Source organism: Lagenorhynchus albirostris, chromosome 9 (genome assembly GCF_949774975.1).
Source record: "Lagenorhynchus albirostris chromosome 9, mLagAlb1.1, whole genome shotgun sequence".
NCBI lineage: Eukaryota > Metazoa > Chordata > Mammalia > Artiodactyla > Delphinidae > Lagenorhynchus > Lagenorhynchus albirostris.
In genome coordinates, this window is record NC_083103.1 from 9,699,600 (window position 1) to 9,714,650 (window position 15,051).

At 62.9% G+C, this 15,051-nt stretch overlaps 1 protein-coding gene across 10 annotated transcripts in view; it reads right to left on the bottom strand.

The window, feature by feature from the left end:
* The window catches only part of DAGLA (diacylglycerol lipase alpha), a 61,955-nt gene that overhangs the window by 32,492 nt on the left and 14,412 nt on the right, over window positions 1-15,051 (bottom strand). For 6 of the 10 annotated variants that reach the window (XM_060158990.1, XM_060158993.1, XM_060158991.1 and 3 more), the window contains exon 1: window positions 271-409. The exons of 2 other annotated variants lie outside the window; for them this stretch is intronic. The gene's annotated coding sequence lies outside the window, so the exon portion shown is untranslated. Of the gene's footprint in view, window positions 1-118; window positions 410-5,970; window positions 6,001-15,051 lie in introns of those variants that run through there. 2 more of the 10 variants (XM_060158996.1, XM_060158987.1) reach the window with 2 other exon arrangements.

The following is a 15,051-nucleotide window of genomic DNA, read 5'->3' on the forward strand; positions in this document are numbered from 1 at the left end:
ATCCTTGGGGCCCTGAGGGGCGGGCCCAGGACTCCCATTCCCATAATGAATGGGATGCCCCACGTGACAGGGCTTTGAAATGAGAAGATGCTCCAGAAACAGTGAAAGGGGCAGGTACCTGCTGCCTGCTAAGCCCTCTGGGGCTGTGTCGGGCGCTGGAGCTTGTCTAGTCTTGAGGGGCGCATCTGACTGCAGGGAGACTGGACCCCGGGCAGCCTGCAGGGCAAGTGGTGGCCCCCAGAGGTTCTGTCCCAGCTGGGGCGGGCTCACCAGGGGCTGCCCTCTGGCCTACGTGGGCTGGCAGACGGCTCCTGCACTCTTTAGCCGTGTCCAGAGCACGGGCTCCAGGGATGGTCAAATCCCAGCACCTCCACTTCTCAGCTGTGTGGCTAGTTAAGAGAGCTAGTTCATCTCTCTGCTGGCTTGTGAGGCTTACATGAGGGAGCACCTGCAGAGAGAGGGGATCCGCACGTATTAACTAGAATCATTTCACGAGGCTGCAGAGTTCCAGGGCGATGGAGGAGAGCTCAGCCCACCTGAAGTTGGGGACCCAGGTGTTCTGCTCCCTCCAGCATTTGTCAGTTGCCTACCATGTCTTGGGTCTTGTCTAAGCCCTTTGCAAACATAACTCACTTAATCCTCATAGTAACTGTGAGGTAGGCACTGCTATTACCCCGTTTTACAGATGAGATGAAGTGACTTGCTCCAGGTCACACAGCCTAGTTCCAGAGCCCATGTTTTAACTGCTGCTTCTGAGGAGCAGAGTTCAGCTAAAGGCCTGTTTCTGAACCCAGGAGCAGGCGTCCCGTGTCCCCCACGGAGTGGGGGCCATGGCCTCGGGGACCACAAAGAGCTCTCCGGGTCCTCCTGTGGCTCCAGGCTCCTGGTCACACCACCACGGGGAGACCGTGGGCATTGGCCCCACTCTGCAGATAAGGAAAACTGAGCCCGGGGGTCGGGGGTGGGCCCACGGGCTGCCTGGAGGTGCGTGGGTGGTGGGCCCAGAGCTAGAAACTTTATGTGTCCTCTTATTCCAGCCTCGTCAGACAGTAGGGGTACCGCCCCAGCTTTACAGATGGAGAAACCGAGGTCACAGAGGGGCAATGGCTTGCCCGAAGATCCCATGACAAAGACGAGGCAGGGCTGGGATTTCAAAGTAGCCTCCTTGAGTTACTTAAAAGGAAAACTCTCTGCCCCTCAGTGCGATTCCTTATTCCCACATGTTCCTTCGGCCCTTCGAGTCCCTCTCCCTCCCAGGTGTGGGGTCCCACACAGAAGCTGGGCTCTGGGAGGCACGGAGGAGGGAGGGGGAGGGCAGCGAAGGAGGCGACAGAGAAGGAGCGCGCGTGGGCCGGGGGCCACATGCACAGCCAGCCTGGGCCTGGGTGTGTGCAACCCAAGTTAGGGGCCGGAAAGCTGCTGCTTTTCACACGTCAGCTGTGCCGAAGCAGAAGGTAGAGGCGAGCCAGCCCGGGGCTGAGGCCGGATTTCGGCAAGAGGTGGGTCCTCACACGCCCAGGCCCTGGGACTGAAACGGTGGGGGCGGGGGGGGGATGCTGCCGCCTCTGCTCCCCTCCCCCCGCAGAGTCTCAGACTCGCAAGCCCCTTCCTGGCCCTCCCCACCAGGGCAGGCTGGAAGGACCAGGGGAAGCACCTCCTGTGCCCCTCACCACGAGCCCATGGGTGGGTATAGCTGTTCTCATGTCACAGATAGGGAAACCGAGGCTCCAAGGTTAAATAACCCAGGGAGTGGGAGGCCAAGTCAGGCTTCGAAGCCAGGCCTCCCTGCTGAGTTCTCTCCACATCCACGTGCTTGCTGGCCACAGCCCCTCCCCACGAAAGAGCAATCTGGGAGCTGGGCACAGAGTTCAGGGAAGAGGATGAAAAGGAGGGGCCCCAGCTACTGGGGGCCACGGCTACGGTCATGCTGGGCTGGACCCGGAAATAGCTCCAACCATTATTCTATCACCAGTTATTCAAAAAAAATTCTTATGTCATCTACTACACGCCAGGTACCGTAGGAGCAAGCCACTCACAGATATTACCTACTTCAGTGGCGTCCTTGCAGCAGCCCTACGAGGTGAGTGCTATTGTTAACCCACTTTACAGATGAGGAAACAGGCCCAGAGAAGCTAAGAAACGTGCCCAAGGTCACTCAGCCGGCGAGGGCCAGGCCGCGAGGCTCCAGGCTGTGCTCTCAGCCCCTCCCGAGCCCTCCTCAGGGCTCCCTTCATCACAGAGGCTCCAGCTTCTCGTTCTCACGCTAATTATTTTCCACTCATCTACAACAAACAGAATTTACCATCTGCCACGGGCCCTGTCACTGACACCAGCCAGCTCCCCGGGAATCAACTAGCTGTTCTGGGAGAGTGGCTGGCTGCTGCGGGACGAGGACGGAGGGCCCGGGAGGCAGCAGGACCCTCCCGTGGCTACTCCGCAGCCCTCCCCGTGCTCTCCTTGGGGGCGGGGGGTGCGGTTACACCGGGGCTTACTTAGTTCTGGGCCGGAATGGACCTGTTTCCCATCGTGGAAGAGGTTCCCCTCTGGCCAGGCCAGGTTTCATTTCTGAATTCTTCCTTGGAGACTGTTTATTTTCCTGAAACTAGGAATGGCCTTTGTCCCACACTCATTCTGGTGCCCGGGGAAGAGGCAGGCTCTGCTGGCCTCCTGCTGGGCACTCGCGGCACCTGGGTTTCCCAGCCCCTGGCCAGTTCCTCCCGTCTGTCTGTGGACGGATGCAGGCACCCAGCCCAGGTTTGTTTCTGTCCAGGCGGAGTCCTTTCTGTGCTGCCCCTGTGGTCTTCTCAGGGTCCCTCACGTGCTAAATGTCTTTACCCCGCCTCCCCTGGAACCCACCCTCTCAAATGCGTGCACCTGGAGGGTGACGGCTCATCGAAGGAGCCTGCCGCTGCCTTCCCTCCGGCCCTGGAGTGGGACAGCCCCGAGTCTGAATCTTGGTTCTGTCACTTCTAGTTGCCTGTGACCTTCATTTCTCGGAGCCTCCGTTTCCTCATCTGCAAAAGAGGACAATGGAGGTCCCCGCCTCACAGGGAGTCGTAAGGAGTAAGTGAAATAAGGCATATGAAGCGCTCAGCTCTCGGGAAGTATTAGTTGATATCAGTATTATTTATCCATCACCTCTCCTGAGAGCGCTCAGACCTCGTCCTCACTGCCCGAGTTGTGGCAGGGCCGCTGATCTCCGTGAGGGAAGTCAAGCCTCCCACACGGAAAGGCCCTGCTCCCAACCCCTGGCACCAGGCTGACCCATGCCTGCCCTCACCCGTGCCAGCCTACACAATGCCCTGACCTACCTTCTCAGGCAGGGATGGCAGCTTCTCCTAGGAGCCCCACCTGCCAGGCTGAGGCTTCGCTGGCTCTGCCTCCTTAATCCACGAAGAGCCACTGAGATGGGAATCACCATCCCACGGCTCAGCTGGGACTGGGGAGCTCCGGCCCAAGGCCACACCTGTGCTCCTGCGGAATGCCCCTGTCTGTCTGTGTTCCCAGCTCAGTGGCTCAGTGGCCGGATGCCCTGAGGGCTGGATGCCCAGTTCTGCATCCTACCGGCAGTCCCCGCCAGGCCCTCTCGCCCCTCACCTCCCCCAGGGCCTCTGCTCTCCTGCGAGCCAGTGCCTGGGGGGCCCCCAGAAGGCAGTTCATCTGCAATGCTCTGGCCGGCTTCCCAAGAGCTTCCGAGAAGAGACTCCCCGTTCCAGGTGCGGCAACACCTCTGAGAGGAATTAGCACCCTCCACTTCAGGAGGGACCCCCTAGCGAGGCTGCTAATGAGGATGTTAAGTGGGCACACCTAGCCTGACACCTCCCCTCTGGGAACCCACCCCCACGCCCAGCATACCCTGTGCCATCACGGTCCTATCGCGCCTGCCTCCTCTGCCTGCACTGGGGGAAATGCTCTCCAGACTCCGGGAGGCTGCACGGGCCACGGAGGATCGGCGGAGGGGCCACCTGCCTGGGCGGCATGGCCATCTAGGGCACAGGCCCGCACTCAGGCTATTGAGTTTCACTTCAACCATTCCCTGGGCATCGCAGAAGCAGGCAGGGATCGAGTGACTGCGTAACACAAGCTCTTTCCCGGGGGAGGAGGTCTGCAGAGTTCCCGCGTGTGACTGGAGGGCCGGCGTCCTGTCCCGCCACAGAGCATCGCTGGAGGTGGTAGGTGCTGCTTCCAACGGCCCTCGGGCCTCAGCCCAGGCCCTGCCCCTCTGTGGCCCTCCCCTCCTGTGCCCAGTGAGCGGATGGCAGTGCTCTCCCAAGTGGGTTTCTGGAAACCTCAGACACCCCCAGAGGAGGGGAGACGGTCACAGCAGGCGAGGGTTTGCAGGCTACGTGGCCAGAGCGGCTTTTCCGTATTGGGGCTGCTGGTAACACTGTGTTTGAGCTAAACGGTCTCAGTGCTTAAAAACGTTTGAGAGGCCCTGGACAGGATGACCTGTCAGGTCCACTCTGGCCTTGACTTCTAGAGTTCTACTTGCTATTTTGGTGCAGGACGGCTCCACCCAGGAGCCCAAGCTAATTCGACCATCACACGTGTCTGCCTGGCCTGAGCCACACAGGGCCAAAGGAAACACTGAGCCAGGTGCTCAGAGACTCCTACAGGCCCCTCATCCCCTCGCACCTCCCCAGGCACGACAAAGCCAGACCCAAGCACGTGACCACAGGCCTCCGGGAAGCGGTGCGGGCTCGAAGGCCACTGGATGGAGGACAGGGCTGGACCCGGCTTTTGTCCACTCAGACGTGCACTGAGCCGTGACCTTCAAAGTACGGTACGGCACGGAGTCACTTCCCAAGACGAATCCACCACTGCTTCCTCCTCCTCGGTAAAACAGGATGGTGATGACAGCGCCTCCCTCGTGGAAGAGGACAAAGTGAGTTCAAAGCTGTGAAGTGCTGAAAGCCGGGTCCGGCACAGAGCGGGGGCTTGGTAGCATTAGCTAGGCGCACACACGTTTACAGTTTTAGTTAAATCAACCCCCTCCTCAAAAGTGCATTAGGGCTCCCGACTGCCCTTTAAATAAGATTACAACTCCCAAGCATTAGCTACAGAGCTCTCCACCAACAGCCCCCTCCGGCCCTGCCACTGGGCAAGCCTGCTTCCTGCTCCCATGTCCATCTCCTGCTCATCAACGGAGCGGACCCTGCCCAGTGCTTCCTGCTCTCCAGACGCCCGCTCACTCCAGGGGCTCCTCCCCGGTGAAGCTCAGGGCCTGTCCAGCTGGCCTTAAGCCCCAGCCCTGGTTGGTCAGCCTGTGGCTAACCAGCGAAGTGGCAGCCCACCTTCCCGCAGGCTCCGGGTGCTCCCGCCTCACCTTCTCCGCTACACTGGAGGCCCCCAAGGAGGAAACCTTGGCCTCCCCCTGCTTCTCTCCTGGCCTGGGGGATGCGCCCAGAGGCTCGGGGCCACATAGACTGGAAATGGGGGGAGCACTGGCCTCCACAGTGGGGGCCACCCCATCAGGCACCTGACAAAGGTCAGCCTTCTGCCTCCTCACGCCCTTCGGTCCTGCCCTGTATCTGGGCAGGTGAAGGCTCGGAGAGAGCAGGGCCCGACCTCCGGCTCCGGAGCTGGGTGTCACTTTCCTTCCCAGAGGACTCACCCTCAGGGCCTGGGGCCCCAGCCTCGTCACACTGTCACTTCTGTGGCCTCTGCTTCCTGGCCTCCTCCCTGGGTGTGGCAGGAGGTGGAGCCGCGGCCACTTGCCCGGCACAGCCCTGGTGACCGAGGGCTGGACTGCTGCCCGTCCTTCCAGCCCTGCGTGGCACTCCATAACCACTTAACAAGGTCACGGCAGGGAGCTAATGGGCATTTGGCGGGGCCTCTCCCAGTCAACCTGGGGCAGGTGCCCATGGCCCCATTAACTGCCCACTACCAGTAGGGATGAGACAGGCCTTTCACTGCACCTGCCGGCCCTGGGGAGGTCGGCAAAGCTGCTGGTGACTCCAGGGGACGAACCTTTCAACAAGAGCTGACGGCGCCGTCGAGAGAGACCAGCAGGGCCGTGCACTGAGTGCTAACGGGATGCCCGCCTGGGGTTCAGGAGACAGACAGCGTCCTGGCCAGATGGGCTGAGGCCGAGGCTCCTGCCAGGCAGAAGGTGGCACCTTGTCTCCTCTGGGGCTCGGCGGGGAGTGAGGCAATGCCTGTTCCCTCGGCAGGCCCAGCCCTTTGCCGCTTGCCCAGGAAGGCTCTGGAGTGGGGCGGAGCGGGGGTGAGGGAGTCGGCGAGAGCTAGGGGACCGGAGGGGGGCGGCCTGCGTCACGGCTCCTGCTGACTGCCCCACCCTCGGCGGCTGCTGGCTGCTATAAATACCACTCCTGCCGCTGGATGGTGCAGGAGGTGACCTAGAATCGTGGGCTCAGGGGCCTCCTGGGTGCCCCTCCCTGCCAGCGTCAGATGGAGCAGCCCGACCAGAACGTCCCTGCAGCCCGACAGCCCATCCCCACCTTGAGCGGGGTCCCCGCCAGGGCTGAGGGGACGGCTGCGGCTTCCCAGCCCCGAGTCTCCCACAACCTTTCTACCACCTTGGCGGCAAGCGCCCGGGACACTGGGTCCCCAGAAAGCGAAGGCCTGGCCGACCCACAGAGGAGACAGGAGGCGAGGCCCGTAACCACCCACCACAGCCTCCATCCTCAAGCCCGAAGGCTCCAAGGCCCCTTGACCCCGGGCCCCCGGCCCCCTCCTCAGTCCACGGCTCCTCGGCAACCCCACCTGCTTCCAAACTTGCCATCTCCCCAGAAGCCTCCCTGGATGCACTCGACTGTGACTGTCCTTCTTCTAATCGGTGGCAGGCGTCTGAGTGAGCCCTTCCCTCCTCCAGAGACCCCAGGCGGACCCGGGCCCCAAACCCCAGGCTGGGCTGACCCAGGAGCACAGGATATGAGGCGGCCCCGGGCCCGGCAGCGGTGAGGACCCTAGCCCTCACATGTGGCCAGAGTTTGGTTTCAGACTCCCGGGCTCAGGGTGGCGCCAGGATGTGAGGCGAGAAGAGGCTGGGAACAGCTCCCCAGGTGGGGCCTGGGGGTGTGAACACAGGTGAAGCCTAGTAAAAATTAAGTTCACGCATGCAGCCACCCTCCACCCTCCACCGCACGGAGTGCCCGCTACATGCCAGGGGCCACGGCAGTAAATAAAGGCCCAGGTGGGTCCAGCCCTCCCGGAGCTGACAGGCTAGAAGGAAAGAGGTTTCAAGCTAATCTTCACACACAACGGTGAAAAATTCTACGACCTGTGCTCAGAAGAGGGGTCGTGTCAGAGCCTGAGCAGGGAGGTGAGGGGCAGCTGTCTTAAGAGCTGGGAGCCGGAGCTGAGACCTGAAGGATAAGACGGAGTAAGGCGGCCACAGAGAGAGAGTAGCGGGGGAACACATGGAAGAGGCCCGTGTGCAGAGCCTGGAGGACGCGGATTAAAGACCAGACTGGCCAGACGGGAGGGCCAAGCTGGAGACGCTCCTGGGGTCTCGTGAGCCAGGCTTCATCCTGGGAGCAGTGGGAAACTCCGGGCCAAGGCGGGCACGACGGGTGTGGGGAGAGGAGCAGGGCTCAGAATGAGCTTTAGCAGACAGTGGTGACCGACGGGACGGGCGCTGCCGAGGATGCCCCAGCCTGACTGCCGTGCAGCTGGACAGGCGGAGGGGCCGGCACTGCAGCAGCCCTCGGAGCCCTGAGACACCGGGCCGGTGGGCTCTGGAGCGCTTCCTGCAGTCCGGGAAGGATGGACCACGCCCTGCTTCCCCTGCTCCTGGGGGAACGCACTCCCCAGAGCTTCAGCTCGGCCCAGTCCTGCCCTCGGGCGTGCCACAGGCCAGGGTGTCGGTCCAGCAGGCACCCATTCAGGGGTGGTCCCTGGGCTCTGCTCCCACACCTGAGGGCTCGCCACAATGAGCTTGAGGTTGGAGGCATTTCTCCTTCAATGTTCAACTCCTTACTCTTCTGGCCACTGGCTCTGACCACGGATACGGCCACGCGGGGTGGGGGGGGGCGTAACTCAGGCAGAGGAGACCTCAGAGTTGATGGGAACCCCCTACAGGAGGGGAAACAGGCTCGGGAAGAGGGTGTCTCTGTCTGCTGGTCAACCACCACCCCAGCCCCACACCCCACTGAGGGGCTCCACCGCACTGATGAGCTGGCCTGTCCGTGGGGGGGTGGCTTGTAGTGCCCACCTGCCACTGGGGGGCGGGCGCACATCAGCGGGGAGGGCACTGCGGGCCGTGCTCTCGGGACGCAGTGGGCACTCGAGTCCCCTCCCAGAGGCAGGGTCCCTGAGGGACCCATGTGCCTGCAGGCCGGGTGGCCAGGGGGGCTCCCCGGGATCCTGGGGCCCGCTGTCAGCGAGGAGGAAAGGGAGCGCCTGGGGAATGACTCCCCTCTTAGAGCCTCAGCGATCTCCCGTTTCCCCAGGACTCGCTTTTTAATTCCCCTGAACGCTCAAGTGCCAAGGCCCTCGGCCTCTGCCTGGGGGACACAATCCCAGGGAAGATGCTGAAATACCGATGCCACTGAACGGCTGCCCTGGGAGGGAGAGGGGCCAGGAAGGACCACTCTAGGCACAGTGTTCTAAATCAATCCGAACCAAGGCCCAAACCTAGGCCGTCAGTGACTTGCCTGTGACCCTCTAAGGCCTCTAAGCCTCGCTCCTCTCCAGACAATGGAGACGGGAACAGTGGCTGCCTCCTGGGCCGCTGGGGGACAGGAGACGACTTGGTGAAGGGCCTGCCCTGCAGATCCTCATTCTGCCTCCTCCCCGTGACCCTCATCTGCTCTCTGCCAACTTCCTAGGAATGTGAGGAGAACAAACAAGACAGAGCGGAGGCTTCTTAGAAGGAAAGCACTATAAAAAGCCTCACAACGAGATTACTTCCCCTTAAGACAGAGCCCTGGGCTTCGACATCCCCCCCCCACATCCCCCCGTGGGGCCCCATCAGGATTCTCCCAGCGTCCCTTCTCCTCCTGGCTCACACCTGCACAATCGGGAGACCAGAGGCAGAGCACAGGCCCACCGGGAGACACGTCCCCGCCCCAGCATCTCCCCTACCAGAGGCAGGGGGCTAAAGGGGGCCTGGACAGCGGGCAGGCTGGTTTCTAGGCCCCGTGGCCCGCTCTGTGCGGCCCTTCCACCACCCTCAGCGCCTGGCCTCCTCTCAACTCTTCTGGGCCTTGGGAGGACACATGAGATCACGTCTGGGAAGGGCTCAGAGTTCCTCAGAGAAAAAAGGCCAGAGGGATCCCAGGTGGGATGAATTATGTATCGATGTGCTCATTTATTAGCACTTTGGTTTCAGTCGGGGGCAGAGGGGGGGACGCATGGGGCTCGCTGTCAGAGAATCCAGGCTTGGTATGGGCTCGGCTGCTACGAACTGTGGGCCAGGTGCAACCTCTCGGAGCCCCGCTTCCTGTAAGAGGGGCTCGAGCACAGGTACGTTAAGGAACCTCCTTCTGGATGAAAGGCCTGATGATGGGGCTGTTTAACATGCCTCCCGAGCTTGCAGACTCTGTGTCTGTCCCCAAGCGGGCACCCATCCCTGACCAGCAGCAGGAGAGAGGGCTGGGCAGGGCCTGGCGGCCACTGTGACTTAGAAGGAGACTCCCCTCTTCCATGTCAGCCTTGCTCCCCAGGTAAGAGGTGGTGGTGGAGGGACCAGGCTGCCTCCCCAGCCCCAGCACACAGCCGGCCCCCCAAGGGCCAGCATGGGTGACTTGCAGCTGCGCCCACCTGCGAAGGCTGTCCCCAAGCCTGAGCGAGGACGCTCTCCTGGCTCCCCTCTGCGTACGGAGCTCTTTGCCCATGCTGGGTGCAGTACAGCCTCTTGGCGACAGCCTGCTCTTCCTCACCGCCTGTCTGACAGCTACCAAGTGGTGGAGTGACCACAGGCCACAGCAGTGGGCTTGCTAAAGGCCACAGTGCAAAGCAAGGTGGGCACCCTGCAGTGAGGCGAGATTCCTCATTCTCCCAGGACCGGAGCCACAGGCAAGACTGCAGGGAGGGAGGTGGCGGCTCCCTGCCCAGCTAATGCAGGCGTCTCCCTGGGGTCCCAGCTCCGGGGAAGAAAGGGCTCCCTCTCCCCTGGGACACCAGGCCCTCCCAGCCTCTGTTTACCTGATCTGTTTCCCTTGGCCCCGAGGACCAGGCCCCTGGCCTCAGGGAGCCACCAGCACATTCGGGGTCAGTGAAAGCCACTCTCAGGAGGGCAGGCGGAGGGGAGGGCCCAGGGCCAGGGAAGTTCCTGGGGCTGATTCTTCTGAAAGGGGGTGAGGGCAGGCCAGGGATTGGTTGAATCCAGGCAGGCTCTCCTCGCTGGGAGGAAGGGCAGGGGCCGTGGACAGGCGCAGCAGCCCCAGGAAAGGAAGGGGCAGAAGGGTCTGGTGGAACGCTCCTGGCTTGGGCCATGTGCTCCTCTGACCCTGGCCACACAAAAGTCCCATTGATGCCACCCCTCGCCTCCACACTGGTGCCCTGCCTGACACAAGGGCTCTGGGGACCTCTCTTGCTCCTTGCTGACTGTCCAGCTGCCGCTGCGACTGCTGCCCTGGCACGCCAGGCATGCCAGGCCCAGCACTGCAAAGTCACATGCTCTGCGTGGGCGAGGCCAGGCACTGCTGGGGCAGCATCGCGGACTGCAGGGTGTGGCGCTTATGGGCAGTGCAGCCCTTCTCAGTTATGCAAAAAGGGTGGAAGCCCAGAAGCAGCGGACCACTTGCCTGCCACCCCCATCCAGCCCCACCCATCTTCCTGGAGGACGAACCCTTGGGCAAACAGTCAGCCAGGTGCTGGCGGCGCAGCAAAAGCAGGGCTGGGAAAAGCAAATACTGTGGGTCACCCCCACCCAACCCTGCACACCGAGACTTCTCTAGGGGACAGGGTACGTACGTAACCCCGCAGGAGGCGTGCAAGGGGAGGGTCAGGCTGACCTGGGCCTGGAGCTTGGCCACATCCTGGCTGGGTGACTCTGAACAAGTCTCAGGACCTTGGGGTGATGCCCACGTGCACCGCTCTCGTGAGGGTTAAAGGGGAGGAGGCCCGCGTGGGAGCACTTAGTGCAGTTTGGCATAGACTAGGGTCTCGATTCATGGGGGCTCTGTCCAGTGCCACATGGATGTGGGGTGAAGCTGGGACAGGTCACAGAACGAGGGGCAGCACCGTGGAAGTCTGCACCACACCCTCCGAGGGCATGCTCGTTCATCGCCTCCTGGCCTCAGCCCCTGGGGGAGACTTCTAACCTACGGCTCAACCAGCAGGTGCTGCTTCACCAGTAGGGGATGCTCCACCAGCAGGGGATGCTCCTGCTGGTCCCAAACTCAGGGCAGCCATAAGTCAGATCCCAGAACTCCCTCCAGCTGCTTAGGGCCCCACTGGCCCCCATGCAGGGCTCCTGCTTCAGGCTGGCCCTGCCCCACAAGCAGCCAGAGGGGCACTGTCTGCCCCTCCTTGCAGACCCCACCCTGGGGTTGAACGGCTCACGCTGATGAAGTAGCTCGGCCTTTATCTGCTCTACCACTCGCCACAGTCGAGCGCTCTGCAGGGTCTGAGCTCTTCATGCCTCCGTGCCTTTGCACAGGCCCTTCTCGCTGCACAGGATGCCTTTTCTAATCCTATTCTCCTGGGAACTCCTCAGCCCGTCAGGGCTTAGCCTAAACACCACCTCCTCAGTGAAGCCCATGGAAGCCTGCCAACCCCGAGGCAGACCTGATCAGCGCCCCTCCATTCCCGCCCCAGGTACCCTGGTTCCCCACCAGGCTGGGAGCTCCTAGAGGGCGGGGCTGCATCTTCTGCCTGTGTCCGTGGCACCCAGACAGTGCCTGGTGCCTAGCAGCTGCTCAAGAAAAGTCAAACCAGGCCCAGGCCCTTGTTCTTCTGAGATCACGCTGCTGGCCTGTTTGGCCAAAGAGACTTAAGACGGAGTGTGGGAACCTGGGCAAGACGGCTTCCCTGACGAGGCAGATGGGGGCTCGAGGTTTCCCCTCCCTTGGACACTGTCCACGCTCTGAGCACCAAGCTTCACCACAGTCAGAGGCGGCTTCGGGGGCTGCAGGCTGCCTCTCCACCTCCAAAAGCAGAAAGCAGAGTTAACAGGAGGGTGAGCGCAGGGAAGGGAAGTGCAGCCGGAACTGCAGGGAGAGAGGGAGTTGTGGCTGCCATCTGCTGTGAACAAGATGTTTGGAGAACACGCACTCCTCAGCTCTGAGGTCTCCCAGCCAAGTCGCGGAGGGCGGGCCGCCCCTCTGCAGATGGGAGTCGGTGGCTCAGCCACGCCTGAACTGGGGACAGGACCCCTCCCGCCCGCCCAGACCCTCCAGCTGCCCCCGTCTGCCCTCCTGCTTCTCAAGCAGACTGGGGGCCTGGATGCCAGCCCAGGGCATGGGCCACACCATCCCTTCCAGGGAGCCCCTTGCAGGCTCTGGGGAGCCAACTCCACCACAATAATAACATCTCAAACGTAATGATAATAAGGGTGACAATACCAACTACTGTTTAGCGAGAGCCCAACGACCCGTCAGAGGTCTTGTACTGGAAGCTTGTGGCCATTATCTCACTTTAGCCCATCACCCCAGGGAGGAGGGAGGAGACATGGAGAGTCCAAGAGAGGACCTTTGCCCTGCTCCACGGTGCGGGCGCACCTGGCCACCTAGGCACATCAGGAGAAGGTCCTCAGGCCCTCCCTCAGTCTCTAAGCTGGGGGCTCAGTGAACAACAGGAGAACATCTGGGTGGGAAGGAACCTTCTGGGCCACTGAGTCACACATGCTCATTTCAGGGAGGAGAGTGAGGGCTAAGGATGCAGAGACCTGCCCCAGGCCACACCAAGGTCAGCAGCAGGTCGGGGGCAGAACATGACCCCTGGCCTGCAACCCAGCTCCCGGGGCCTCCGCAGCCTCCTGTGCAGGGTTGCCCTTGGAGGGCTGAGGTGTGCTGGCCCTGTCTCGAGGGACCAACCCAGTTCAGGCCAGGCCTCCCCCGTGCCCTGCCTGGAAGCAGCCTCCATGCCCGACAGCAGCAGGGGGCTGAGCTGAGAGCGGGGAGGGAGAGCCCTGCCCTCGTGGCTGTGTCTGCAGCCCCACTGCTCTGGAGGCTGGGCCCGCGAACCCCATTCGTTCCCCGGGCCACCCTGCCCTCAGCCTGCTCACAGAGGGACTAGTGTGGCCAACAAGGCTGGACATGCAGGCCAGGGGGCTAGGCAGCCCGCTCATCAGAGACACTGGAGCTCCCCGCCGGCACCCAGCCAACAAAAACCGCTGCATCTCTCACCAGACCAGGAGGGTGGGTAGGGGGCTGAGAAGGCTGCCCACCTAGACTGAACTGTGCCAGGGTCCTGGATGTCGCCCAGGGACCTCAGCCCTGGCAGCCTGGCCCCCAGGGCGGTGGGGGGCTGCCGGCCCTTGCCATTCCAGCCTGGAGAGGTCAGGGGGCGACTCCCCCTCGCTTCGGCAAGTGGAAGGCAGGCGCTCTGGGGCAATCACCCAGAACGGTGCATCCCATCCCACCCCCAGCCCGGCTTGCCCCACGCGGCCCTGCTGCTGCCGCCCCCACAGGCCCGCTCTCCAGCCGCGCGCTCCACATTCTGTCTGCTCGGTCCTCCCCAGGCCCCCACACGCCGTAACTGCGACACCTTCGTCCCGCGGCCTGCTCTCTGGAGGGCGGCACAGGCCGCTGGCAGCCCGGGGGGCCGAGGCTGTGCTCCGGGGCATCTGTGGGCCCGGAAATTGCGCACAGGCCTGTGTGAATTCTTCTGGAGGGGAGCCGACAATTTTCACCCTTTCTCCAAGGGTCCTTGGCCCCTGGGCTGGGTCACTGTGCTGGCCCCACTTCCTGCCTCTCAGTCCCCCCAGCGGGCCGCCCTGTCTGTGAAACGCCTGGGGATCAAGGGAATCAATGGCTTCTCTGTTCTTTGGCGGGAAGGCGTTTCATCACCCTTGGGGGACTCTTTCAGGGAGGCAGGGAGCGGCCAGGCCCGCTCTCTGGGCTCAGGACCCTCCATCCCTCACGGCTCCTCCTGTGTTGGGAAGTGGGGCCACTATGCACGATGGAGGTGTGGGGTTAGGTGGGGAGGGGCGGGGGGCGTGCCGTGGGGTAGGAGGGAGGCCTGAGGGCTCCGTGGAGGGAACTGCCCCCCTCCCCCCGGCCCCCACCCCCCCGGGTCCCGGGACTCCCTTTGTGTGAGCCGCTCTCGCTACCCAGACACCTTCACAAACAGCTCCTGCCTGGGCAGACGCACAGCCAGGCCGGGGTGAGTGAGTCAGCCAGGGAAATCCCGGCACCCGCACTCACCACTGGGTGACAGTGCCGCTGACACCTCCGGGGCGGGGTGCCCAGCCCCTCCCAGCAGAGGGCGAGAGAACGCCCCCATTTCCTGCTCCCTGAGAGGGGAGCCTGGCTGCGGGGCAGGGAGGAGTCAGGGCTCAGAGGAGCCCTACAAGTGAGGGCTCAGGCCCTAGGCCTTGCCCTGTGGCCTCTTCGGGGCTCTGGTCCCTTATGCTTGACGCAGCAGTGGGGAAGGGGGTGGGAGCACGGTCGCCAAGGCCACCGCCAGCTCCGGCCCCGTGCCTGTCGTCTCCCCAGCCACTGGGCATCCTGCCTCCCAGGGTCTCAGTGCCTCTAGGCCTTCACGGGCCCACCTCGTTCCTGTGGGGCCCTGGCTAGTCTCCTGCCTGGGCACCTCCACTAAAGGCTGCCCTGAACCCAGAAAGGGCAGGGTCAAGGCTCTGCCCAAGAGGAGGGAGGCGGGGCCGAGAGGAGAGCAAGGCCAGGAGAGGAGCAGCCTGAAAGGGTAAAGACAGAGAGGACAGGCACAAAGCCTGCTCCCAGCAGGACACCCCATCCCTCAAGAAACCCAGCCAGGTCCCCACAAACCCGCCAGACCGGTTGGCGACTGGCATTAGCGGTCACCTCACTGCTTCCGGCTGCCTGAGTGTGCAGGGGGCCTGGTGGGCAAGGTCCTGCCGGGCCGGTGCCTCACTGTTGAATGCCACCTACTCCATTACTCCCATCCCTTCCAGCCTGACACCTGCCCAGGTAGGACCACCTTCTGGGCATAGGTAAGGGG